Below are 27,060 nucleotides of genomic sequence, written 5' to 3'. Positions count from 1 at the left end.
GTATTGTGAATATGTTACTTGGCCTGTGTGCAGACTGTGATAGATGTCAGTATTCTTGGTCATGTTCTATCTGATGTTGCATGCTGCTCTAGTTTCTGGTACCCTATCAGCGTATATGTTTGTAGGGCCAGAATGAGACATGTCTGATACCACAGTCAAGCATCAGTCTAGACTGTGTATTGAGCCAGTATATGTAGGGTTAGTGTGTGAGTGGCAATTATGAGGATGAATTTGTTCACACAGTCCATATACTGTACTATTAATTAGGCTTACCATAATGTGACTATGAATGTGTTGAGATTGGTTGTGGGTATGCACTGTCACACTGTTGTCTGTTACTCCATGCTGTTACGTGCCTGTAGTGCCTGCTATATTTGCAAGTACATGTGTGTTCCCCCATAGGAAACTTGGGTCAGTGTGTGGCAGTCTGCCTGTAGTTTACACAGTGCTTTGTGACATGCCTATCAGCTCAGTGTATTTACCTAGTGTGATGTTATGTCCAGATATTTCTCAGATGTACTGTTGTCTGGCCACCATATGTGTTGTGTATTTCTGAAAAAGCAGTGGGATGCTGCGAAAATGTATGTCATTAACTAGAAGGAAGTATGTGGGCTAGGAACCTCTGCTCCTCCTGTTAATATGTGTTAGGACAGAAAGGAGGGTGTGATTGCATCAAATGTGTGAGCTTATCTATTCCAGTATTTGTGTGATATCCCCATTTTCATGGCTGTAAACATCCCCTTTGTCAGGATTGGCCCACACTTCTTGCACTAAGGAGTTATGTGTATACCTCTGGAGTGACTAGATTGTGTCAGACTGTCCACGCTTAATGGTCATATCTCTGCTGTTTTCCACAGGATCATTACTATGATTTGTGTGGTACTTCACTATGATGATCTTATGATGTCTGTCAGTAACTGATGGTGTAAATGTCAGTATCAGAAGAGACTTCCTACACAAGATGTCTGTTGACATAACCCCAGTTACTGTAGCAAAATTCTACATTTATACCTCCAATACTTACATTACATTCTCTTGCACTAAGAGGTTGTGACTTATGGTGCTGAGGTATGACTCCATTACATGTTATGAGCGTATGTTGTTATATGTACAGTTTATGTTAACAGGTTAAGTAGTTGTTAATCACACTATGTGTGGTTCTACACCACCCCATACCCTCCAAAGTGGGGGGCTGTGCCACCCACACCAGCATACCTATGTTTACCAACTCCAGGATTGCACTACATTGGGGAAGAGGACATATACCCTGCCAGTACCATCGTCAATGACATTAAACTGGCAGACTGATTATTTACTGATGTGATGTTTTTCCTATTTGGTCTTGGCGGAATTACATAGGCCAAAATGAGTTCACTGCAAAATTAAATACATCCATGTGTACAGTATTTTCTGTGTATTTCATCAACACCGAAGCCTGTGTGTGTGTGTGTGTGTGTGTGTGTGTGTGTGTGTGTGTGTGTGTGTGTGTGTGTGTGTGTGTGTGTATGTGCGTGTGTTATTCACATTTGGTGTGTGCCACCCAGTGCACTTACCATTGTCCACTGTAGAAGAGCTGCTGACATCAGCCACCATGCACTCACCTGTGTACACCCCTCAGACCTATCAGCCATGTAGCACAAGCAGTAACTGTTATACAGACCTGTTACTTGTGTTCAGCTGTACCCAGGATATGATACAGTCAATGTGTCACCACAGTGAAATACCCCTTGTAGGAAAGGACAGCAGACCAACATCCTGCTGACACATAGACACCTACAACACAAACTGAATACATTATGGAGACCACAATCAGTCAGTGTTAATAACAGCTATAATGCATAATGGCTGGGCACCTTGACATGTAAGCATTAAACATTCCAGATGAAAACATGTTAAACAGCATTACATTGCTAAACCTTAGTACATTAACCCTGTGCATCAGAACCATATTAGCATGTCCCTGCATTGATGGTATGGATGACAGGGATGTGGCGCAGGTGTGTTGTGGGTTTGCCAGAGACCTAGGCTGAGCCATTTGGTTGACATCATGTGTGTGTATTAGGGGGTTCATTATCAATTGGTCTGTGCAGATGTGGTGTGTGTAGGTATGGAGGTGCCCTAGCTGTGTTGGTGATGTGTGTATGTATGTATGCACACACCTCTGCCATGTGGCTGCCCTAAACAGGGTTTTTTTGGACAGCTGCAGACCGTACATGGTAGGGTGTACAGTTCACCGTGTATGGCCACGGACATGGGAACTGTGCCTGCCAGGGGTTCCACTGGAACTACAAGGTAGAAGTCCAGATATGTTACTCTCCCCGATGATGAAAATTGTCCGCTGAATCTGCGCCCCTGTTGGGACTGGCCAGGACCATGTGCACATGGCCTGCTGTGTTGTGGTGTTGGTACTGTCACTACAGGAGTGGCTGTGACTTGTTGCATATCCACGTAGACCTCCACCTGTTAGTGTTGCTGACCTACGTCCATGTGACTGATGCCCTACTCCCACCATATGCTCTAACACAGACACCACACAGTCAAGGATTCCCACCATCTCACCCAATCATCTATCCAGAACCTCTGCAAAATAATGGTGGGCACCTACAAGATCACGGATGATGTCAAGTACAGCAAAATGAGTAGCCCTCTGGAGCCTCAGACTCTGTCTGGTGTAACATTCTATACATGCCTGTGCCTCCATGATGGCCCAAAACATGTGTCTGGTGACACCTGCTGTGGCACTTCTGCCAGGGGCATGATGGCCAGCAGCCCTCCTACAAGCACCCCTGTACATCTGCCTGTGTGGTACCACGCCAGTCATCTGGCTATGGGTGCTGTGTACAGACACGCTTGCTATAGTCCCCACACTGTCCTGTCTCATGCCACCACCTGCCAACTGTCCCTCATCTAAGGCCATTGGAGATGGGGTATGTATGGGCATTGTGACTGTGTGTGGGGATGGGGTGGGTAAAAGTGGGATGTCAACCGATGCCACAGCTTCAGCCCCTGAAAACCCTGACTGTGCCTCACCATACCTAGCACCATTGTCAGAGTCTGTATGGAAACTAACTTTAGTTTGCCTGCAGGAGGGACCCTGGCCCACCTCGCCACCTGTGAGGGGAAAACAAAAAATGTAATTTAAGACCTGCACATTATTGCTTACCTCTGCACACACACACACACACACACACACACACACACACACACACACACACACACACACACACACTCACACACACACACACACACACACACACACACACACACACACACACACACACACACACACTCACTCACTCACACACACACACACACTTACAGGGGAGGTGGCACTAAGATATTACACAGACCCCTCTTTACCCAACAGTCAATATGCATGACATATGACACTGAACAGCATGCACTGCAGCTATACTCAATCCTTTTTACCAACATTATACATCTCTGTGATGCATGAGTTGTGTTAGTAGGTGATGCCCCTTCCTCTGGAACACACTGCACCCATGTACACAGTATTGCTGTGCACCTGTACAGCACCCTGACATGTACTGGGCACCATACCTCATGAGTGTACACACCATTGCTGAATGTGTATATGTGTGGCAATTATGTTTGTTCTCTTGCTCACAGCCTCTATGTGTTTGTCTGACACATACCTGGGATGATATGAGGACTAATGTCAATAGTTAATGCTTGACCTCTGATTAGCAGATCTCATCATGAGCAGTGCATGTATGAGCAATAAAATCAAATTACATTGACAGCCTTCAAAGCCTAATGTGGATATGAGAAGTGTACACACCTCATTGACATGCCAGCCTCTTCCATGATATGCAATGGGGGCCACAATACTGCATATGTTAACATTACACACACCTGATATGTGATATATGACCTGTGCAATCAAATGCAGTATCAAACAAATGTGTTATTCATGCAGATGCTGAATGAGATGCATACAATATGTGGGTTGCATAAGTGTGCACACCCTTAACACAATGGTTTGTTGCAGCACCTGTTAAGTGAGCTACAGCAGTCACTATTCCTGGAAGGGGTATACTACCATGGCCAATCTTTACTTGCCATTATTTGGTCACTTCGCCCAACAAATGTCCCCCAACTCTGTCGGATTGCAAAGTCAGCTCATGTGCACAGCCCATGGAGGTCACACAGTGCTTTCATCATTGCTGTGGAGTCAGGGTTATGTCTGGCACAATTCATGACATTGACTGTGTTCAGATACAGCCATTCTTAGCAAGCTTTGGATGTATGCTTCAGTTCACTGTTGTGTTTCAGGATGACACCCCTCCTTATCCTCAGCCTTATTGCAGATGCTTGACAACTATTGGACACACAAGTGTCAATTTGCAGTGTTCCAAATTCAGAACGCCATATCTACCATCCTAGTTCCTGCTAATGAACAGCTAACCTAAAGGTGTACACTGGCATCAGCAAGGTAAAAATGGGGATGGTCGGCCTGAGGTGGAGTGAGGTGTTGCTTGTGCACCACATGTATCTTTATTAATACTGTGTCTAGGTTTCAGCCTTGGTCTCACTACACCATTACACATTGCAACATATGCCTTTGGGAGACTTTATGTTATGCATATGCTACCTGTAGAGAGTCCTAGATGATGATTCCTGTGGAACAACTCTTCCATCTGATTACCCTAACCCATAGGCCACACTTATGCAGATTCCAGAAAATTGTCGACACAGTTACTTCATGGGTAGTACTTGCTAGACATTTCTGCAAGTCCCTCAGTATTGCTGGATGTTTTTGGACAGCCTCTATGACCATATTGCAACATGTGTTGTCATCTGTCTTGGATGGGTATCTGTTTATTTACTACATTAATGTTGTCCCATACTTTATACACACATGCATGACTGTCTGCACTGTTTGTCATGGTATATGCAATGGTAAGGTAAGGCTACTTCTCCCAATCCTGAGTGCTACCTTTCAGATATGGGATCCATTCCATGGTTTGTAAGTTGTGTGCAAGCCACAGCTGCCTCTGTTGCAGGTGAGTGGGCAAATATCATGGACATACTTCTTGGAGGTCAGTGTATGGAGAACACTGTTATATGCCCTTGTAAGATATTTTATGGGGGAGTGGAATTAAAGGTTTTTAACCTAGGCTGTTAAAACATGTGAGGGATATCAGTAATAAGAAACATTAAGGTATATGGCTGTACATTTTCATATGTTTCACCATGGGAACAGTGGTGGGCTAGAGCTTACTGTCTTACACATAGTTCTGTTTCTCAGTGTGATAGTGACATTTTAAGTTAAGCATTGTTATATAGCAGATACATTTACATTGTGACTACTCATACTTTTCCCTCTAGGGGTTGAGTATAGAGTGACATTGGAGGCTGTTGAAGTACATCTGTAATTGAGAGTTGATTGATTCTTATCTTCAAGGCAAGTGTGTTTTTTACTGTTGTGCTACTTGAAGGCTTTAGCCTAGACAGCAAAGTATGTTATGTTTTGCAGATTACTGTATCATATGTTTTATTTGAGAGTGGCATTAATCAGTTATTATGTATGTAAAACACATAAATGCTATAAGAAATGGCATAAACAACTGAAATGGTACACAAATAAACATATCTATGTATGCAAACTGTGTGTGGTGTCCTGTTCTTTGCATTGTGTGTGGGTATATGTTTCATGCAATAATTCTCATTTGTAGGACAGAATCAGACACTGACCATTTGAAAAGGTAGCAACTATAGGAATAATGGCTGTTTGATATACTGTGCATCCTCTATATATAGTCTTTATTCATATATATATATATATATATATATATATATATATATATATATATATATATATATATATATATGTATATATGTATATGTGTATATATGTAAATAAACAAATATATATATATATATATATATATATATATATATATATATATATATGTGTGTGTGTGTGTATCATTAGAATGTTTAGTGCATCCACATTGTGCATTCCTTATGGTAGACTGACTGTTCTGCATGATATGTTTGAGAAATCATCCCAGCATCTTGAAGATGAGATGGATTGCTGGTAACTTGTTGTGGCTATGTTGTGCAGGGTCCTGGGTTCAAGCCTAAAATGCTGATTATTTTGTTGCAAGGCAGATCAGCTCAGCTGTGGAGGAAGGTAAAATGGCAATAATTACAAGAGATCCTTTGTTGGGCTCTTTACCCCCCCCCCTCCCCATTAACAGTACCTTTGGTCAGATGTTTTTCAGTGAGAGGTTCAGAATATGGATCTGATGTCTGAATGCAATATATATATATATATATATATATATATATATATATATATATATATATATATACATGTATGTCTACATATACACACACACACACACACACATATCTATATATATATATATATATATATATATATATATATATATATATATATATATATATATATATATATATATACATATATAAATACATTTTCCCTACTGTTGAATGACTGTGCTGCATGATATGTTTGAGAAAACATCACACTTACCTACACCTCAAATGGCTTAGTGGTAACTTGGCTTGCAGGGTCCTGGGTTCGAGACTTGCAAGGACTGATTATTTTGTTGCTGGGCAGAACAAGGGATGTTGGATACAGAGTGATTAAGGCACTTTTAAGCAGTTGGAAGCAGGTTTGTGTGGGTTTGTGTGACAGTAAGCAATGCTAATTTCCAGTTAAATATGTGTAAAGACATTTAGCCTGAAAGTCCTGAATCTGTGTAGGGACTGCTTAGCACCGTGCAAACTGGCTTAAACCCGCTTACTACTATTTAAAAGTGCTTGCTCCTGCTTACCCCTGCACTAATTTCTTTAAAAGAAAAGAAAAAAGGAGTGATAGGAAAGTGATGAAAAAGGGTGCACAAAGAGTGAAAGACAATAGGGAAAGTAGCTAGGGATGTGCCGGACTGGTGTAGAGAAGGTCCATAGCTGTCCATTTTTTCTACAGCAACAGCTGTGCATATATACTGAATTTGAAGGTAGATTTGGACACTCAGACCCCTGAGAGAGTGGTGAGGACAACAGGAATGTGTTGTGAAGCCAATTAGACCAAATTGCATGTGTCCAGTGGACACGTGCGCGAAATGGACAGCTATTTATAGGGCAAATGTTTTTTTTTTGTGAACAGATTGCCCTTTTTTTAAGGTGAGAGTGGGATGTTGGGGAATGATAGTAGGTATATTTGGGGAGGTAGGTTGGGTAGGAAGACAGATAAGACAGACAAGACAGCATACAGGGGCAGTATACAACACATGTGGGGGGTAAACACCTTGGACGGGAAGGGGTGTTTGGATATTGGAAGCCCATGAGCCCCCAAATGGAAACAGTGGGACTGAGGTCCCCACCCATGGGCAGCCACCACTGCACCTTCATGGCCTCGAAGGTGGCTCTGCTGGGGGTTAAGCAGGATGGGCAGGCTGACCCTCTAAATGTGCCACGGGGTCCTCAAGCTGGCGTAGCAGATCTCCAAACTCCCTTCAGAGCTCACTATGCACCAATCCCTGGACCTGACTTCTGAGACAGGCTCGTTGTCTGGGCCCACTCCCAGGGGGGGATGAACCCCATCCCCTGAGGTGGTTCCACCTGAAGGTGGTGCAGGACCAGCAGACAAGGAGGTTCTGGGGTGGGACCCAGATGTGCTGGGGCCCGGTGCCATGGCCAGATTAGGTGGGAGAGGTGGGTCCGCTGGGACTGGCCTTCCCAAACACGCTATGGTGTTGCAGTTTTAGAACATATGTGGGTTAGTAATAGTCAACACTATCCAGGATTAGTTATAACAGCATGTATAGATATTCCCATTAACCCAAAATACCAGATTTGCAACAGTTGCATAGCAAACAGAACACATGCATGTATGGAACTACAGTGGCCATTACAATGGCATGCAGGTTACATTGACAGCAACAGGCCACCAATGATAGTATTTCAACATGGAACATTAATAGAAACGCATTTCAATATTTGTTGAACAATAGGACATATGTCCCAGCAGTAGGTTTGTTGTAAACATACCCATTGATTTGTGTGTTTAGATTATTGCTGCAGATATGGTGGGGAGGGAGAGAGATGTCAATTAACTACTTATATATCCTTGCAGTACTCACAACTTTAATGATCATTGCTCTAATCATTACTCTACAGGTATTATTACAATACCCTATGGCCTTGATTTGGGCAGTGGTATGTTTGTACACAGTGTATACTTCAACCGTCTTATAGCTAAATTCTACATCTCTTACCCGGTAGACCTGTGGAGGGAATGTCTGTTAACACTACCTGATTGTTTTAACATATCCCCAGATTCTCTGAGTTAATATTATGCACATACCTTTCAATCTCTTAATGCACACACTCTGGACAAAGCTTGACAACATAGGTGTACAAATAGGGACATATTTTGAATATTGCTCTCATAAACTTGGAGAGGTGCTAGAGTAACAGGATTTGTTACAATATCAATTTTCTGAAGGTTTTGACGTCTGAAAATCAAATGCATGTCATTATTTAGTGATTACAATTATGAGATCATCCCACTGATTTGCCAGGGGGACAGAGGATCAGGCAGAAATATGAGCCAATTATCTGGACATTCTGCAAACATCTGTACTGTTGAGAGGTATGATTATGCATATAGTTTACTACCACTCCCATGATTTGAACCATGGCTTTGTCTGCTGAAAATAAAACAATTTAAGTTTTATCAGAGTATGCTATTTGGATACTGCTGTATATTCCTACAGTGTTTTCTAAGTTTCCCTTGGTTGTACAATCTGACGTTGTAATTACAACAGTCTTATACAGACATTCATAGACATGTTTTTATTTAGCACAGTATGAGAAACAGTGGTTGACACAACAGTACTATTCTGATATCAGATGTTAGTGAATGCTATATGTCAGGCCACACAATACCAGAGTAAACACTACCAGTCCAGGATTTAAATCTTTATTGCCAGGCAGTTACAATTTTCTTATCTGACAGACCTGTGGGGGGGATGTTTGTTAACACTACCTGACTGTTTCTACAAATATTCCCAGATTCCTAGTTAATATTATGCACATACCTCTCAATCTCTTAATGCACACACTCTGGACAAAGCTTGACAAAATGGGGGTACAAATAGGTACATATTTTGAATATTACTTTCATAAACTTGGAGAGCTGCTAGAGTGACAGGATTTGTTTTAATATACATTTTCTGAAGGTTTTGTGGTCTGAAAATAAAATGTATGTCATTATTAATGACTACATTTCTGAGATCATCCCACTGATTTGCCATGGGGACAGAGGAACAGGCAGAAAATATGAGCTAATTATCTGAACATTCTGCAAAAATCTGTACAGTTGAGAGGTATGATTATGCATACAGCTTACTACCACTCCCAGGATTCAAACCATGGCTGTGTCTGCTAAAAATACAACAGTTTAAGTTTCATCAGAGTGTGCTATTTGGATAATGCTGTCTATATTTTTAGTGTTTTCTGTCTAAGTTTCTGTTGGTTGTACAATCTGATCTTGTACTTACAACAGTCTTATACAGACATTCCTAGATATTTTTATGTAGCACAGTGTGGGTAACAGTGGTGAACACAACATTACTATTCAGAGAATGCAACACTAGATGCCATACAATACCAGAGTAAACACTAGCAGTCCAGGATTTAGAACTTTATTGCCAGACAGTTACGGTTTTATTTAAATATGACCTATATGGGACTATTACTGTCATACTGTCTGGTTTATTCAATACAACCCATACACAGTTTTTATACTGCCATGTGACTTTCTACTACTTTATATTTATTTGGTATGACTACTACAAGCAGGACTGTTACTCACCAGCCTCACGACACAGCATTTGCAGCCTACTAGCATGGGCTTCCTGATTCACAGCCTGCTCAGCTGCAGCTGTAAGGGAAATAGAGAAATATTTAGGTATACCTATCCATCACATACACAGGCTGGACATTAATAAACAGTTATTAGTATGACTACTTACACACTGCGGGGACATCACCCCTCTGCCTTGCTTCTTGGACCCACTCATAAAAAACATCCCTCTTTCTCTGCTTCAAGTTAGCATAGTGGTGCCGGACCTGCTCACCAGTCCAAGGGATACCAGTGGCACTGGTGAGATCACGGGCGAGACAGTCTCAGGCTTCTGTTTATATTGGGAGTCCTGGTACTGGCCCTGCAGTAGTCTCTCATCATGGTTTTGTACCAGGAGTCCTACCATGACCTTGGACTCCTGTATTCCCCAGCACTCCTCACGGAAGCACATGACCTCACCTACTCCTGCCATACTGCTTACAGTGGGAAGCTGCAACCAGTTATGAGCTGTATTCCCACGTGTGCGGTTTTAACACGGCTGATTTCCCACCCTTTGCCATGATTGGATCATTTTGAATATGCTGAGCTAAGCTAAGCTATGGGCAAACCTGCTTAGTTAAGGTTGGCAGTGCTTAAAGGGGCAGGTTCAGCACTGCTTATCAATGGGAAAATCCCCTTAGCTGGGCTACTCATTGCTTAGCAGTCATATTTAAACAATGCTTACACCTGTTAAGCAGAGTTGTACAATGCTTGGCATTGCTTATTTTTTTATTTTATAGACTATCTGCTGTATGGGATTGATGCATAATTCATTACATATTATAAATTTGTTTACTGTCCCTGACATCTCCCAATGTGCTTTCATTACATTTATTCATGTGTGACTATACTGTATGGGGCACTTGTGTTTATATGGGGGGTTCACAACTTTATTAAACTGACACCTCACATCTGGACCTACTACAGTACTCTGGGTAACCAATATATGTTATTTAGTAGCTAATTATAAAAAAATGCTTATGTACTGCTTTCACATGTAAAATGCAAATTGGTTACAGTGGAGATCAAACTGGGAATGGCTGCTTGCAAAGCATACATGCTAAACACTACTCTATTGCAACACTGCTTATGCTGGATGTCTCTTGCTATTTAACTTCTTGTGCTGTTTAAGCTGGACTAAAGGTAGCTAAGCAATGGACACACCCACGCAGCTAAATTTAAACTTTATTGCATGTTTAAAAAAATATATTTGTTGTGTTATTTTATTTGTACCCTTCAGAATATCCATGCTAATGCTGAACCTGCTATTCTATCAACTTTCTGGTTTGTGGGATGATTGTTCCATTTGACTTTGTCCACATTCCTTACTCTGATGGGTTGGGAGGTGTGCACTATGTGCTTATGCTAACTGTGTTATTCTAACAACATTTGTCTTGGTAGGGACGATTGCTCCTTATGGCTTTGTCCAGATTTGTTATCTTGATGGGTTGGGGGTGTTATGAGTGTTCTCCCTCATTTTAAACTGCCGAATGGCAATTCTGGAGTGCAGGGTGCATGTATATTGTGACAGCTCTGCTCTCAGACACACCCCCTGTGCTCGTACATGGAGCCATGTCCATTTTACAGCATGGCAGTGTGCCTTCATGCATATGCATGGCACACTGCCGTGCTGAACAGGAAATGTCCCTGCCATGCAGGAATAACTTATTCCTGCATGGCTGCTTGCTGAATCTAGGGGTATGTCTTTTTTTGAGAGGGCGAGTGATGCTTCCACTTTAGTTGAATATTTGCATCTCTCACAGATAGTTAGTTAGTGGTAGTTGATTGTCCGTGATTATCAGGTAATTGCTACACTGTCTTAGTATATATAACAAGTGCTATCATGATAGCAACTAAAAGAAGACAAGTTGGCTGACCTTCCATTTTAGTCTAAGGGTGTAGAATAGTTGGAATACATTGATTATTTGTATGGCATTGGCTACTTGTACAGTAAATGCTTCTTATCCATTATAAATTCTTATGACTACAGAATATATTATATTAGTAAGTACCAAAAATGTTTGTAGTATAGTAGTTAACACTATGATAGTGAGTGTGAAGATAGGTGAAGGCTGCCAGCCTAGCCAGATAGAAATTTGTAGATAATGATGTCATTTATAAATATTAATGTAAGCCACAGGCTTGTTCTCTTAAATGTGAAAAGACTGTATTGGATGGTGAACTGAAAAAAATGTAACAGTGCACTCTGCTGTAAGAAAGCTGATAAATCAAGCATTGTGAAATTCTTTGATATAAAACTCGGAGCTGAGATGCCCAGAGGAAGGCATTCTGCCTATTGTTTTGAGGCCAGAGTTAAGGGCTAGAATTTACATGTATAATTTATTTTATTGCTCTGGCTTCCTGACCAGCTGCAAGATCAAAAGGGCTATTAACCTCTGAGTTTCTGTTAGCCTGGTAACCAGAAAGAAATGATGTAATCTGAAATGAATCAGTGGTACTGTGTTATCAATTTAAGGACAGAAAGAATGAGGGCATTTAGCATTTGTCTTGAGAACATCCAACATCACCAGCACTGTCTTGCTCTATATGTAAGTTTATTTTAGAACTGTGTTTTCTCTTAGATATAGCTAGGGAATAGGAAGATTAGATTAGTCTTTTTTCTGTATTGATGTCAGAACTTTTCACATCACATATTAATTGTTTGGCAAATACTAATTGGCTTGTAATGGTGTGGATAGTATGAATTCCTGTAGATCATGTACAGTGATCTCTGAAGGTGTTTTTGTATTCTAAATCAGCCATGCAGTGAATACTCAGAGTTCAGATCACAACTGTTTTTTCTTTTGTTAGGTTAGTTAGTCAGGGAGACCAGCCAAGCATGTTAGCAGAGGAGTGCAGACAGCTGACAAGGACCCGTCTGGTTGAGAGGTGTCAGGCTAAAGGACTGGTGCATGGAAACCTGACTAAGGCAGACATGATTGCAGCTATGGTCACAACTGCATCAGAAAACAGCAACCAGGAGGACGATCAGACTGGCAGTGGAGATGTACCATACTGAGAGAATGGACAGCTCATCCCTTCTAGAGAGGACTTAAAAATCCATCTGGAGTTAAACAAACTTGAGTTGGAGCCCAAGCATGTGGAAATAGAAGCTTCAGAGAGACTGAGGCATCTAGAGAGTGAGGACAATGAGAAACTGTGACATTTGCAGGCTGAGGAGAATGAGAAACTGCTATGCCTGGAAGCTGAGGAAAAGGAAAGGCAGAGGCAGCATGAAAAGGAGATGCTGACTCTTTGCCAGAGTTATGGAGGTAATGGGGAAGGGAGTAACTGGACCCCAGAAACACAAAAGGTCAGTAAATTTCTTCTGCAGTTTACGGGGGGGATAATTTTGATAGTTTCATTCACATGTTTGAGAGGGTATGTAAACAGTATGATATTGACCAAAGGCTCTGGGTACGGTTCCTGACCCCCTTACTCCATGATAAAGCTGTAACTGTGCTGTCTAAAATTTCTGATCAAGAATATTTTGATTATAATACTGTTACAAACTGTTTGTTAGAATTTTTTAAGCTAACACCTGAAACTTGTAAGAAAAAGTTTTGTGGGCAAAGACGCAAGGCAGATGAAAGTGTGTGTGAATATGTTGCTGAAATGAGCACTTATTTTCATAGGTGGGTGAGTGGATGTCAGGTCACTACTTTTGAAGGGCTGTCAGACCATTTGGTGAGGGAACAAGCCCTTAGCGCTTTGCCTGAGGACATGAGGATCTGGTTAGCTGATAGACAAGGTGCTACTTCAGATGAGTTGGGGAAGAAAGGAGACCTAAACCTAGCAAGCAGGGCATCCCTGCACAGTAAAGGGACCCCCAGTATTGCTCATAGGTCTAAAGGAAGCCATGGTGGGCAGAACAGACTGGCCCAACAGAATCTGCCAGTAACAGGAGAAGCCACTATTCCAGGTACACGTCCAGGACCTAGGGTTAAATGTTTTGAATGCAACCAGTGGGGCCATGTGGTATACAGATGTCAACAGAGGCAAGGTGGGGAACAAAAGGTGAGAGAGAGAGAGTAAGTGGGAAAGACAAAATGCTAATAGTAGGTTATCTTGAGACAACAGGGGTACCAAACTATCATCTTTTAGATGTCCTGATAGGGAGGGATTTTGATGAGGCAGTACTATGCGTTAATGCAGTTACATGCAGTCAGGCTTTGAGACAAGCATGTGGGTCTGGTAGTCTGGTGGAGACCCAGACAGACCACATACTTGCAGCCAGGACTGGTGAGGTGGTTACTTCAAGGGAGGAAGCTGCTCTGTAGCAGTGAGACTGAGGGTGAGCCACAGCTGTGTGTGGGTATTGGTGTTCCCTTGGGCAGAGTGACTGCAAAGGTAAAGGTGAGTAGTAGTACCCAGGCTGACAGTGAGGCACCACTGTCAGAGGAAGCCAGACTTCCTGTGGAAGAGGAGCTGAGAAGGGTTACAAAGAGAGAGTTGAGACAGGCTCAGCTCTCAGACCCTACATTGCAAGGCCTGAGGCTGGTAGTTAGTGAGGGACCTGATTCTCAAGGAATAGGGAATCTGTATACTGGGACAAAGGGTTACTGTATAGAGAGTGGACCCCTGAGGGAGGGCTCGAAGGTGAGATGGTACAGCAATTGGTACTGCATAGAGCCTACCATCTGGCACTTCTAGCCATAGCCCATGATATTCCCTTTGCAGGTTATATGGGCATAAAATGTACAAAGAGACATATTATGCAGAACTTCTATTGGCCTGAAATTTCCAAAGATGCAACAGGGTACTGCAAGACCTGTGAGTGGTGCCAAATGTTAGGCAAGGCAGAAGACAAGGTGAGATCTCCTTTGATGTCTTTGCCTGTGATTGAGGAGCCATTTCAGAGGGTAGATATGGATATTGTGGGGCCTCTGAGGATCCCAAGTTCCACAGGAAAAAAGTATATCCTAGTGGTAGTGGATTATGCTACACCATACCCTGAGGCAGTGGCTCTGTCCTCCATTGAGGCAGAAAAGGTGGTAAATATTTTGTTAGCGATTTTCGGCAGGGTAAGTTTCCCAAAAGAAATACTGACTGACAGAGGTGCCAATATCATGTCACACCTGTTGGCTTGTCTGTGGAAGTACTTTGGGGTGAAGGACTTGAAGACCACCCCCTACCATCCCCAGACAAATGGTCATGTTGAGAGGTTAAACTCTACACTCAAGTCCATGCTACAAGCATTTGCAGACCAGTTTAAGATGGAGTGGGACAAATATTTGCCTACCTGTTGTTTGCTTACAGAGAGGTTCCCCAGGAATCCACAGGTTTTTCACCCTTTGAGTTGCTGTATGGGCATGGGGTGAGGGGACCTCTGTTGTGGCATATGTCCTAAACCTCAGGACGAGCTTCAGGGTACTCATGGGCTTAGCCAAGGAAAACCTGGCAGAAGCCCAGCAGCAGAAAAAGGTCTGGTATGACAGGAATGCTCAAGCTAGAGAGTATGCTGTAGGGTAGCAGGTAATGGTTCTCATTCCTGTCAGACATAACAAGCTACAAGCAGCTTGGGAGGGACCCTACCAGGTGGTAAGAAAGGTAAGTGATGTTAACTACATGGTGGAACTGCTAGGCAGGAGGCAGGGGCACAAATTGTACCATGTTAACATGATGAAACCTTACCATGATAGGGAGGCCCTTGTGCTGAGCATTTGCAGTGGATTGCAGGAGGAGTTTGAGGGAGATCTGGTGACTGATCTCCTCAGTGAGTCTCGGACTGACACCTCAGTGGAAGGGGTAGCAATGTCCCAGCAGCTGTCTCCTACCCAGGTTTGAGAAATCTGACCAGTGTTACAGGAGTTATGGGACATATTCACTGGGAAACCAGGGTGCACCCACCTGGTGCAGCACCAGGTGGATACAGGACCCCAAACGCCTATTAGGTAGGCCCCTTATTGGGTGCCTGAGAGAGTCAAACAGACTCTGAAGGAGGAGATAAAGGAAATTTTGGAACTAGGGGTAATTCAAGAGTCTGATAGTCCCTGGGCCTCCCCGGTGGTGCTGGTGCAAAAGAAGGATGGCAGCACCAGGTTCTGTGTGGACTACAGGAAATTAAATAGTCACACAGAGTCATTTGCTTACCCCATGCCTAGGACAGATGAGACCCTAGAACAGCTGGGTGGGGCTAAGTATCTTACCACTATTGATCTTACCAAGGGTTACTGGCAGGTACCCTTGACTCCCAGTGCTCGAGAGAAGTCAGCTTTTGTGACTCCTTTTGGCTTGAATGAGTTCACAAAGATGCTCTTTGGGATGAAAAATGCCCCAGTGACTTTCCAGAGGCTGGTAGATCACATCCTAGCAGGAGCAGGTGGTTTTGCTCTCGCTTATCTAGATAATATTGCCATCTATAGCCATTCCTGGCAAGAGCACCTTCAACATGTCAGGAAGGTGCTGGGCAGAATACAGAGGGCAGGGTTGACCATTAAGCCATGCAAATGTCAGGTGGGTATGGCAGAGGTCTCCAACCTGGGACATAGACTGGGGAGTGGTAAGATCTGGCCAGAACCTGCCAAGGTGAAAGCCATTCAGGCATGGCCTGCACCTGTTACCAAAAAGCAGGTGAGGGCATTCTTAGGGACAGCAAGGTACTACAGAAAGTCTGTCCAGTTATAGTACCATAGCTGCTTCCATCACAGATGTGACAAGTAAGAACAGGCCAGATAAGATAGTGTGGACCCCAGCATGTGAGCAGACATTCCAGAAGCTTTGGGAGGACCCCCTGTGTTAGCCAGTCCAGATTACAGCAAATAATTTGTTGTGCAGGTGCATGCTTCAAACCATGGGGTGGGGGCTCTACTTATTCAGATTTCTTCAGAGGGAGAAGAGCACCCAGTGGTTTATCTCAGTTGTAGGATCCAACCCAGGTAGGAATGTTATGCAGCTGTAGAAAAGGAATGTGTAGACATAGTGTGGGCACTGCAGAAACTTCAGCCTTATCTGTATGGAAGAAAATTCATTGTAGTGACAGATCACAATCCCCTAACATGGTTAAACAGATCCAGCCAGCAAAGTGTCAATTTGCTAAGATGGACTTAGGGTTGCAAGCATATGATATGTCAGTGCAGCACCACAGTTATATTAGCAATGCCAATGCATATGGGCTGTCAAGACGGAATGGGGTAAGTTATACTCATATCTAACCCTCTCAAGCAATGTTTCTCAAGGGTCACTTGAAAAACTAGCTTGAGTTCTCCAGGGGGGGAGATGTGTGAAGATAAGTGAAGGCTGCCAGCCTAGCCAGATAGAATTTTGTAGATAATTGTATCATTTGTAAACATTAATGTAAGCAACAGGCTTGTTCTCTTAAATGTGAAAAGACGGTATTGGATGTTGAACTGAAAAAAATGTAACAACAGTGCACTCTGCTGTATGAAAGCTGATAATTCTTTGATCTAAAACTCGGAGCCAAGTTGTCTAGAGGTAGGCATTCTGCATATTGTTTTGAGGCCAGAGATAATGACTAGAATTTACATGTATAATTTCTTTTATTGGTCTGGCTTCCTGACCAGCTGCAAGATCAAAAGGGCTATTAACCTCTGAGTTTCTGGGAGCCAGAAAGAAATGATGTAATCTGAAATGAATCAGTGGTACTATGTTATCAATTTAAGGACAGAAAGAATGAGGGCATTTTGCATTTGTCTTGAGAACATTCAACATCACCAGCACTATCTTGCTCTATATGTATGTTTATTTTAGAACTGTGTTTTCTCTTAGATCTAGCTAGGAAATAGGAAGATTAGATTAGACTTTTTTCTGTATTGATGTCAGAACTACTCTACTGTATTATTTTATGCATTTTCCTGTGTCTGAACTCTTGACTAGCACTGTGTAATAGGAAGTATCGTCTTGTGTTTTTATTATTTATTGTTAAATATTTTTAAACCTTTCAACTGCGGCTGTTTGTATAGAGATAATTTAAGCTCTACAGTACCTTTCATATATATATATATATATATGTATATATATATATATATATATATATATATATAGTGATACTGTACAAAGTCACTCCAAATAAGCCTTGACTGTTCAGTTGCACTTACCATTTGGATAATAATATTGCACAGTATAATTTGACACCCTTTCCTAAGGAACTTTTGGAAGCTGATAAATATTCATGGTTGGTGGCAAATGGTACTACCGTATAGTCTGGGTAAAAGGGACATAGCTGGAGAACCTGTGCCAGCCTTCCCCAGGTGTGTCTGCGTGAGTGTATATAACTCTTATCTCAAAGTGTGTGTGTGTGTGTGTGTGTGTGTGTGTGTGTGTGTGTGTGTGTGTGTGTGTGTGTGTGTGTGTGTGTGTGTGTGTCAGCTACTTGGGCAGGGACACAAAGCACTGGTTGGACAGCGAGGGTGCTGAAGGTTTTAGCTTGCCCACTAGGCTGAGATCTGGTCCCTATAGCTGTGCCAGTGGGGAGTCTTATTGGGACTTGGAGATAAAGGAAGAAACCAGCCCCAGAATGACTGAGATCTCTTTGTGCTCTTAAGGGAAATTGTACTTTACTGTGTGTGTATTTGTAATCCTTTCCCTATATGGACACCCCTCACTGGTGTTAGTGGTAAGGATTGAGGTGCCTTGATTGTTGGGACAGTGCACGGGCATCACAGTGAGTACCAAAAATGTTTGTAGTATAGTAATTAACACTGTTAGTGACTACCAAAAACGTTTGTAGTATAGTAGTTAACACTAAGTTAGTAAATACAAAAATGTTTGTAATATAGTAGTTAACTATTTTAGAGACTCCCTGAGATACAAACAGCTTACAATAACTGAACTTGTTGCTAACAAAAATAGACTGTGGTTCTAGCACAGCCTTCTAATGGGTATGGTTCTGATAAGGCTTGGTAGGAGTAAAACTGCAAAGTATCGGTGTCTATTTGAGCACAGCTTTGTGTAGTCATGTCTGAATTCCAGTGCATTATATCTGAGATAAGAATAAAAACAAAAAGAAAAAAAAAACTTATAAACAGCTTTTGTCTCAAGCCAGTAATGTCAGCTTTCTAGAAACTGGAGCAGCTTATTCCCTGCCACAGACTAATCACCCCAATCTTTCAGACTACCCTCTCACATAGCTAACACTGTGTTGTAATGGTAGCTAAATTATAAATAGCAACATGAGGAGAAAACTACAGATTAAGCTAATTAAAATAGAGGAATTAATGAATTCAGTGAAGTACAATACATCTCATCTATCAATGAAGAAGACAACATAAAATGATCAAAACTTGTTTAAATAACAGTAAAAATGCAGAAATTAACACACAAGAATAAGTACAGAAAAAATAAAAATGCTTTCCTCATTGCTAGCTTTAAAACAAAGTCAAAATGTCTTTTTTGGCTTTTGCAACACACGTGCAATGATATGAGCTTCTGAAGTCTTATAGCAAAGACACCAAATAAGTCTCTATCAGCACAACATATCTGAACTAAGAGTTGGCAAAAAAAAAAAAAGAAAGAAAGAAAGAAAGAAAGAAAGAAAGAAAGAAAGAAAGAAAGAAAGAACTTTTAAACATTTTTTCTCCAGCCAACAATGTAAGGTTTTTAGAAAGAACATCTTATCCTTTCCACAGATCTGTCATATTGCAACATTGCTGTAAAAATAGCAAGATATAAATAGCAAAATGGGGGGAAAGCTGATTAAGCTCAGAGGTATAGATGGAGCCAGTCCCTGATCTGCTGCCCCTTAATATCAGAGGAGCAAAGAAAAGGTCTGTGATCTGTTACCTGGTGCTCCTGAAATACAGGATCCAATTTTGTCCCATTTCTGTACTCCACCCCAACCCTCCTTCCTGAGCTGACTACAAAAAAAAAAAAAAAAAAAAAAAAACAAACAAAAAAAAAACAAAGAAAGAATCTAATTTCTTTCTTTTTAAACTGTAGCAAACTGCTTGCTGCATTTCTAACAAGCAGTTGCTACAATTTGTGCACAAGGAGCATACATTGCTAAAGCACTTAAATTATGTAAATAAAAAAAAAAAACTTCAGTTTTAACTGTAGTAACTAACTGCTACAAATGTAGCAAGCAGCGGAGACAGTTTATATCACACATTGAGTGGTGCAACTCATAGACTGGTGTTAACAATAAATGAAGAAAAATACTATTTCTTTTGAACTGTGGCAAACTGCTTGTTACAGATGTAACAATCAGTTGCTACAGTTAGACCACAAAGAGAGCTCTAAACTGCTCACCTAGGACTGCAATTACAATATGGGCTTTAAACACCAGTATGCACTATTACTATAGAACAATTGGGATTGCCCGATTGTGCCCCCTAACACTTTGCACCCAAGCAGCTACCCCTTCTCCCCACTCTAGCCACAATACCTATTAAGCTCATTGAAACAACACAGGAATTGATGAATTCAGTGAGGTGAAAGTGCAGCGCAACAATTAAATGTCCAGCAAAGAAAATGAAATAAAATAAACCTGTAGAAGTCAACAAAGTCAACAGACAATTGTAAGTACAAAATAAATAAAAGCATTTTCCTGAATACTGGCTTTAAAAATAAGTCAGAATGATACTTATAGCTTTCAAGCATGTGTGCAATTATATCAGTTTCTGCAGTCTTATAGGAAGGACAAGAAACAAAGCGCAGTTAACAAAATATTCCTGACCTAAGAATTTAAACAAACCAAAGGTGGAAAAATAGGTTTTAAAGAGCTTTAATGCTGGTCCTTGATTATTTTTTCAGGCTTGGAATGGAAATATGAGCAGGCAATATCACAGTGTGTTCTGGACAAAGTGCATGCTATCATGTAAATGTACAGTACACTTCTCAAATGTAAGTAGGTTCTGTATGCACCAAGAAGTTGCCTTCAAAATATTCAAATTTTCTTTCTTTTTCTAAGTATATCATATTGTGAATGTTTATGTTGCTCTTAGGACATACTACAACATATAAGACCCTTTTCTTTTAGTAACTGGGCTGGGCAAGCCCTTTCCATGCTGGGATTTCTTCATATTGAAGGCATTGTTTTATAGCTGTAGGTGATAACCCTATCTTTATTGCAGTCTCACTTATATAACCATATTAGGTCTGTCTGAACAACAGGTGTTCAATTACCAACAAACGTACATAATTCATCTGGAATTCATTAACCCAGAGAATACCTAGGAATGTTTTTATTTTGTCAAACATATCCAATAGCCTTCTTCCATTGAAACCAAATGTAAGTTTGATATATATTTCATTGTGGCATATTTCAATAAAGGTATGGGTTGATTACTTATCTGATTCCATACTATCTTTTTTCACATGAATAAATTGATGCTGGTTCCTACAGAAATAAAAGTCTGTGGATAAACATAGACCATATATGTAGTTATCAGAATCTTGGATGTCCTTCTTATTGACAAATCTACATTTTGCTGCATCTTTAATTTCCAGTTCATAGACCTTTATCCTATCTAATATATGTTCTCTTACATTGCTTTGAATTATTAAAATATGATAAAATCAGAATGAGTCTGTTAACATTTTCATATGCTTGAGCCTCATTCACAAATGTCTGTTTACTAAATCTGCAATAACGCAGCATTCCCTTTTATAATTTGTTTTGACCACTTCTAAACACAAAACACTATGCAAAACAGTGAAAAGTCATGACTAGATAAAGTAATGATAACTATTCTATGGTTAGCATTTGTGAGATTCATTTTACTCACTTGTGAAAGTTTAGTACATATATGATTCTGACAGAATGATAAACAGTTCATTTACTTCAAAGACATTATGACTCTATAGCTAGAGGAGTTACACAGTTAACAAGTTTAAATGCATAATATTATAGCAAGCAACAACCATCTTTTCGAATGCAAGTTGCCCATAGATTCTTGCATGCATTTCTAGAAACAAAAAATTATAAGCACCACAGATATACTCCTTTACTGACTGTTAAAGGCATCTGTGCCACATAATAGTGATACAGGAAAAATATCTGACACATACTTCACCTTAAGATCTTAACAATGCAGAGTTTTAAGTCAGCTTTTATCATTCACTTAACAGACATCTCTTACATTGAATAGAACTGTGTTCAGTAGAGGTGGTATAAATAGAATACCCCTAGGTTAGGAGTTCTTCAATGCACAGCATAACCTGGCCAGTACAAAATACTGCATGCAGTCAGGCATAAAAATGGTTCGGAAACAGCCTGTCTGAAAGAGAAATGCCCTAGTCAAGGTCAGATAATGCTAAGGACTGTGGTATTTAAGATTCAGTCTTCAGGTCAGTGCTTTCTTGTCACAGTAACACGGTGCAGTCTCACACGCTTCATGCTGATTGAATCATGGCACTGGATTATTTCCACTTGAGAAAAAAAAGTTAAGGAGAAAATAAATAAAGTTAACTGTTGTAATGCTTTCTGCCATGTTGTTTACTGTTCATAGGTAACTTTACCCCCCCAAAAAAAATAAATAAATAAATACAGCAGAAACCATCAAAGACTACAAGTAGCCAGCATTAATCATTGCTTTAGACATAGCTGAAAACAAAATTCCAGTTTAGAGACTTGGTAATGAAGTGTTCACATGTGAAGGAAGCATTAATAATGCAGGTGATGTCTCTGAAGAAGCAGAGTATAATGGCAAGTGTCATAGCAGAGCAAAGTATAAACAAAAATGAGATTCATGCCAAGGAGCATTTGTAGCTTATAATGTAAAATGTTATTTTACCTCATTTTAGGTAGAAATTGTTGATATGAGAGATATACCGATGAGTATTTACACCTTATCATATTGCGAAAAGATAACGGCTTTATTCTCATTGTTATGCAGAAAAATTAACAGAACCAATTTAATTGCATTTTGTTGTTTTGCAATTAATACATATTTTTTGTTATTAAGGAGGACAGATAATATAAAATGATAGAATAAAGTAACCTGCTAAAACATGAGAGAGGCAGTGAATTCCTGACAAAAGCCTGGTGCCATGGCAAATTCCAAATTTAGATCAATATGACAGCTGAACAGGTTACCTGTAACACATACCAAGTGTGAAAATTTAGGCAGCTGTGATAAAGGAGCTGTGGTAGTCCTGTGGGACTCATGCCTGTCTGATTAAACTATGGCAATCTATCACTCTCAAGCAGAAGGGCCTAGATAGCTATGTGTCTGCACTTGCACTTCATACAGCATGTCAGTAGGCCCACCTGGCCATGTATCATATTTAGTTTGGTATACTGGTATTATAAATTGCCAGTGTTGTGTTAGTCTTCTAAATAACACAATGTCGAATATAAGTTAGAAAACTAAAGCAACAGTGAACTGCACAACAGTGGGGGATTTTTCTTAAGTCAGAAGTGCCCACTTCAGGAATGTTTAGAAGCTAAACACTGAAACACACAAAACTGTATACCACAAGGAGGCAAAGAACAACTGACAAGAACAGACAAAGACAGAGGGTAAGAGGGGCAGAGACAATCCAACAGTGTCTCTGAACTGTTCAGGTGATACCACAAAATTATACTAGAAGAAAATCTGGTAGGAGTGCATTAGTAGATGAATTGTGATACTTCAGGAAATAAATCAGGAAATAAGGATACACATTTGTCTACCTGTTAAGGAAAAAACAAAGGGATGATATTTACCAGAAAAATAAGACAACGTTTTAAAAACATAAATAATCACCTCATCATAGGAGCATGTACTACATTACATCAATTTTGAACATTTAGGAACTGTTTATGTTGCAGATATCAGTAATAAAAAGAGAGTAAAAACACTTCCAAAGAAGTCATGTCATGCAAAGGATGAACAGCAAGAGAAAGCCATATTAAACATTTACTTCTTTTTTTAAACACACCTTTATAGAAGTATCACTTGTGACATAGGCAACTTTACATTTATACAAAAGTACAAAAGGGTAGTGAGACCAGCTATGTTATATGGGTTGGAGACAGTGGCATTGACAAAAAGGCAGGAGTCGGAGCTGGATGCGGCAGAGTTAAAGACGTTAAGATTTGCACTGGGTGTGACGAGGGTAGACAGGATTAGGAATAAGTATATTAGAGGGTCAGCCCAGGTTGGACAGTTTGGAGACAAAGCCAGAGAGGCAAGATTGCATTTATTTGGACATGTGCTGAGGAGGGATGCTGGGTATATTGGGAAAAAGATGCTAAGGATGGAGCTGCCAGGTAAGAGGAAAAGAGGAAGGCCTAAGATAAGGTTTATGGATGTGGTGAGAGAGGACATGCAGGTGGTTGGTGTGACAGAGCAAGATGCAGAGGACAGGAAGAAATGGAAACAGGTGATCCGCTGTGGCGACCCCTAACTGGGAAAAGCCGAATGAAGAAGAAGAAGACAAAAGTAATGAAATGATATTAACAAATCAACATTAACAAACATTATACTTCACATTTATGCTATATATCATATGACCTAAGCAACACTACATAAATTATTTAATTCCTTCCTCTTTTTTAAACAAGAAGCAACTTTATTAAACTATCACTTATGACATAAGCAACCATATATTTATATATATGAAAACAAACCACAATGACACAATCCTATTTGCAAGCATTTTACATCACAAATCATACTGACACACTCCCACTTGCAAACATTATACAGCACTTATAATCTACCCAATCATTTTCAGTCAAACATTGCATAGTTCATTTAAGTCCTGCCTTCTCTTAAATCTCTTTCCTCCCCTGTATGTACTGTTCTCACAATTCCCATTTTTTTCCTATGTAATTTGCTCCTACCCTTTTCTAAAGATCTCAATTACAGTTGTTTTATATCTGTTACTATATTTGCTGCTTCTAATATAGTTAGTTTAGATTCTGATTTCCATTTTCTAGTAATTGCTTTTTTATCAGCCACCACAATTAGACACAGCAATGCCTTACCATGTCTAGGCAATTCCAATTCTGTATCATAGCTCAGAAAAATCATCTCCCTCATCACACCAATCCACCCATCCAGCATCTCCAACAGTGCATCCGGCAGGGAATCCTTAAAGCCCACCAACCCACCACACTCCCAGAAAATATGTTCCCAAGTATCTCTTTCCTCCCTGTCACACTTCCAACATTTGCTGTCTACCTGAGGAAAAATTCTTTGGAGTCTCTAGTTGGGGTCTAAAAATATCTATGTAAACATTTCTAAGCAAAAATCCTAAATCTTCTAGATTTTGTTGCATATTTGGGAGACATACATATATCCTCCCATTGTTTATTTGTGAATTGCTTATCCAGTCTGTCTCTGATTGATTCTTATAGTTATCATGCAATATTTTATATGCTCTACTAATTATTCCTCCTTTAATGGCAGCTTCTGTTCTAGATTCTACTAAATACTCTACCAGTGCTGGTCTTTCATTTAGGGACCCCTCCCCATTTCTTTCCCTTTGCCTATACTCTGATATCAATCCTTGATAGGGAAGACAATCTCTAACCTGCAGTCCAAATAAATTCTTGGCCTATTCCCATTCTATTCCCTTTCTTGCTCTAGTTATTTGCTCCCAATGCCTTGGTTGCTTTGCCAGTTTTCTCCAATAAATTCCAGCCCCTCTGGAATATTGTCTATTTCCCTAATTGCAGTCACCTTATCATCAGAACTCCTTTCTCCATTCCTGTGTTGGTTTAGTTCTTAAAATACTTTCTGTTACCTCATGGATATAATATCCAGCATGATTATTGTTGTTCTCCTTAAAGGCCTGTGTCCAAAACCCCATTGTCTCCTTATCACTATTCATTGCAACTGGTAATGCTCTGCTTTTGGAAATTTGCATTGGAGGTATGATAGAATTGCAAGAGAGGGGCTAAATATATCTGAACAGGTCTACTTCTATTCGCTGACATCCCATTTCACTGAAACCCATTTTGCTGACAGCTCATTTCATAGACAAACTTTCAAGGTGGGGGGCTTCGCCCCCCACACCCTCCAATGTGGGGGGCTGTGCCCCCCACACCCCCCAACTATATATTACAACTCCACAGTCGCATAACAGTGGGGAGGGGGGCAAATCCCAGGTTTATGCCCTGATTACTTTTGTCTATGAAATGGGGCTGTCAGCGAAATGGGTTTCAGTGAAATGGGATGTCAGCGAATAGAAGTAGACCCATCTGAACACATGCCTTATTAGACATGTTAGAAACTAGGCAGTGATTGACACTTCCAACAGAACCATACTAATGTTATGTATCTTTTCATACATGTATTTCTTTATTTGTTTAAGTTTTTTGGACAGTGGGATTCTAATCAGCGTTTTTTTCACTATATGTTCATTAAATAAAGACTAGTGTGAATGTACACATATAACTGTATGTACACAGGAGGTGCAGGACTACACAGCAGGCTTTTATGTATACTCATTTAGACTGTGCACTGGCAATTGCAACATACTGCACATCTCATCATGTGAATGTAAACTATTTACTATAGTAGCTGTAACATTCATTAAATTTATTTTCTGATACCTGCTTTACCCTCTACATGGTTATAAGGGAGTTTGATGCCTACACTGACACTTAATGGATACAGGGCAGGGAAGCTAGACTGCAGTAGGGCAATGGCCTTTACAAAAATTACACATACTATTGGTATGTAAACCTACAGGCTATTTGTAAAACCACCAATTCATCTGCAATGGCCTGAACAGGAATATAAAATTGAATTATTAATTCTGATACTGTTACTCTACTGTTTTAGTGCAGAGTGCTTACTTGATAAGCACTAGAATAAATTTGAATTAAAGTTCAACTTCTAGGATGTAAAGAAGGCTTGCTACTTCAGCAGAGTGCTTCATCTGATGGAGGGGGGGCTCATACCTATTCATTCCTTTTAACCTTTCAGTATAAGAAATCTATGCTAATGCTTTAATCGTTGTTCCTATAAACTTAGAAAGCTGGTAGAATAACATGTCTTGCATTAGCATGCATTTTATGAAGCATATGACGTCTGAAATTCAAATCATTATTTTACTTTACAATCCTCAATGATTTGCCAAAAGCACAAATTCTATGAGGAACAAGCCAAAAGTAGAAGGCAAAATATGAGTCTTCTGTAAAAATTTGGACAGGTGAGAGATATGCAGATATTGGTCTATAAAAGAGCTGACTGAGGGAAACAAGAAACAAAAACATGGATTTAGCTTTTTTAAATAATGTTAACTGCATATATTGCACTGTC

Source organism: Protopterus annectens, chromosome 1.part1 (genome assembly GCF_019279795.1).
Source record: "Protopterus annectens isolate FY-2018-M chromosome 1.part1, PAN1.0, whole genome shotgun sequence".
Classification (NCBI taxonomy): Eukaryota; Metazoa; Chordata; order Ceratodontiformes; family Protopteridae; genus Protopterus; species Protopterus annectens.
This window is presented reverse-complemented; position numbering follows the sequence as displayed.